Source organism: Limulus polyphemus, unplaced genomic scaffold (genome assembly GCF_000517525.1).
Source record: "Limulus polyphemus unplaced genomic scaffold, Limulus_polyphemus-2.1.2 Scaffold46, whole genome shotgun sequence".
Lineage (NCBI taxonomy): Eukaryota > Metazoa > Arthropoda > Merostomata > Xiphosura > Limulidae > Limulus > Limulus polyphemus.
Window position 1 is genome coordinate 805,448 of NW_013665656.1, and position 2,958 is coordinate 808,405.

General features: G+C 38.6%; 1 protein-coding gene across 1 annotated transcript in view; it reads left to right on the plus strand.

Annotated features, from left to right (window-relative positions):
- Positions 1-2,958, plus strand: part of LOC106462582 (titin-like) — a 454,586-nt gene that overhangs the window by 40,763 nt on the left and 410,865 nt on the right.

Below are 2,958 nucleotides of genomic sequence, written 5' to 3' on the forward strand. Positions count from 1 at the left end.
ATTAAATTACCCGTCCTAACAAAGATAATAGTATCGCAAGCATTATAATTACTCGTCCTGATATAGGAAATAATACTGTAAACATTACTGTAACTTGCCCTTACAAAACGGACTACATCTCCAAGGTGGATTATCTACTGGACTATTAAAGTAAATTTATCATATTGAACTGTAGCTCTCTTCCACCTACTCTACCATTGAACCGTAACTCTCTTCCATTTACTCTACCATTGAACTGTAACTCTCTTCCACTTACTCTACAAGGTGAATAGAAAATTCAACGCTGCCTTTGAAACCTGGAAAACAAAACATAATTTCTTCCCCAATCTTTGACCACGATCCCTTCTGGATCCTGCACCAACGTCATTGTGTTTTACCTAAGGTTCAGAAAACTAACCTACCGTTACGTCCCATGATTGTTTTTTATGCTTACAATTTATCTACGTTTTCGTGACTATTTTAAGTCCAATAACAACCATCTCTTTCACCATTAAAAACTTGTTTTATTTTCCCAAGAAATCAATAACTTGCATTCTCAGAAAATGTCGACATTTGATGTTACCTCCCTTTTTACTAACCTACCTCTTAATTAAGGAAACTACCAACGTTTATCTTACACAACTTTTCTCAAAGGATTGTAAACTCGCAAACTGTCTTAGCAAATCACAGTTATATCAACGTAATACCCTCGCTAAAAAAAAACAACGAAAAACAACCAATTCAGTTATATCAACGTAATACCCCCGCTAAAAACAACCATTTCGGTAAACTGTATGACCAAACAGGTGACTTACAACGGGTTCACCTTGGGCCCTAAATTCTCCAACTTCTTTCATTGTTTTCACGAACTCTCGTGTCTAACATACTGCCACGCTAGTTTCGGACATGCCCTTTACAGTATGTTAATCATACCGTCCTTATTTTTCGATCGAAATAATACGTTTCCGATTTTTATCTTATTTAAACTCACGGTACCGGAATATACAATACACCTGTGAACTAGAAAATAACCAAATTCTACCTTTTCTAGATGTCTCAGCAACAGGAAATCTTAGAAAGGTTTATTGATATTTCCTTCCATTACAAACAAAGCATTATTTTTGTCTTATCAATAGAGCAAACAAACATGATCGAACTGCGAAACTCTACCTACCGATATAAACTTCTTACACGACATCCTGAAGCAAAATGGATAACCCCAAAACTCGCACGTAGCGTGTTAAGCATCAAGTTCTTACACAGTATACTGAAACAAAATGGATCCCCAAATCTTGATAGAAAAATTTACAAGTAACTTCTTAAACACCAAGTTTTTACACAACATCTAGAAACAAAATGAATATACTCGCTAAAAAAACTCGCATGTAATTAATTAAACACTTAGCTCTTATATAACTGAAATAAAATCGATACTCTAAAATCTTGATAGATAAAGTCACACGTAACTTCTTAAACACCAAGTTTTTACACAACCCACTGAAACAAAATGGACATTCTTAAACCTTGCTATGAAAATTCACACGTAACTTCTTAAACACCAAGTTTTACACAACGTACTCAAACAAAATGGATATTCTTAAACTTTGCTATGAAAATTCACACGTAACTTCTTAAACACCAAGTTCTTACACAACGTAGTCAAACAAAATAGATACTCCCAAGTCTTGCTAGACAAGCATGCTCATAACTCCTTAAATACCAAGTACAATACCAAAACCAAACCACCCAAAAATGCTTGGAGACAGCTTGAATAGGTAATGAAGAAAAACTTCGACAAGGATTTGTCATCATCAGGTACAAGTAGATTGTGTTATTTCTGGCAGTTATTTAGATTTAAAAATAATTAGTTCCGAAGAACTAATTACTAATCTAGGGTGCTCGAAGATTAAACAACCGTCCTTCACCCCGCATGTGGCCTAGGAATATGGGCTTAACTTGAGAAAACAGGAAATTAATGCAGACGAGGTATGTAAATTGAAAAAGGTAAACGTGAGAGTAACGGTAAAATAAAAAGTGAAGAACAAAGTAGACTAAACTAAACTCAACTGCCGATATCGGACTGATGGTCCATCAGGGCGGCGGGGATCTAAAAATCCTATGCCGAGAATTTAATGTGGGGGGGGGGGGAACGGGATTACCCCGAGAAAACCCACTTTCACTGGTAACGACCAATCCGTTACCAGTGCCCGGTTAACGAGAAGAAGTAAGTAGGGAAGGCAAAGTGAAGTCCAGTGCAGGGGGTAGATTAGCTTTTGAATGAGTTGTGGAGTCTCCTGATGTTCGCCATGGTTTTATTGTGGAACAGTTTCCGATTCCAGGCAGGTGGTAAAGGCCCTCGGTGTCGGTGTAGAGTGGACGGATGGCACAGAAAGGTTCGTCAGGTAGGTAGAGATCGGGGGAGGTGTCGATTACTAAGGCGTTCGGGGAGATTGACGACGATGATGTGGAAAGTGGCTTGGGGCTGGGAGGCGGGTTATTGGTATTTTGATAGACGTCGTTGGTAACTGTGCAGACTTGAGGCTGGGTCTGGGTGCCTTTTTTCCTCCTAGTAGTGGTAGTTTGGGTTGACATGTCTTGAGATTCAGAGGTGGGTGAGGTTTGAGTAGCTTGGTCTGTTGTAATAGGATGGGCGGTACAGTACTGATTGGCGGTGGTTTTCTTTAGGGTGTTGAGAAACATGGGTTTGGGGTTGGGTTAGGAAAGGTATGGGGTGGGTGAGGTTTACGGTAAGGTTTTTCTGCCTTAAAGTGATGATAATCAAGGTAGGAACCGTGGGTGAGGATGAAATCTGCTATTGTTTTGGAAGTTGTGACAACTTTCATGAACGTGAAGGGTGGACCTGTTTTCTTTGACTGGATAGTAGATTACACTGACATAGATATATATATATATATATACAGTATGAAACAAAAAGGTCACATGACCGGATACTGTTGCAAGACTTAGAAGAGATATCTT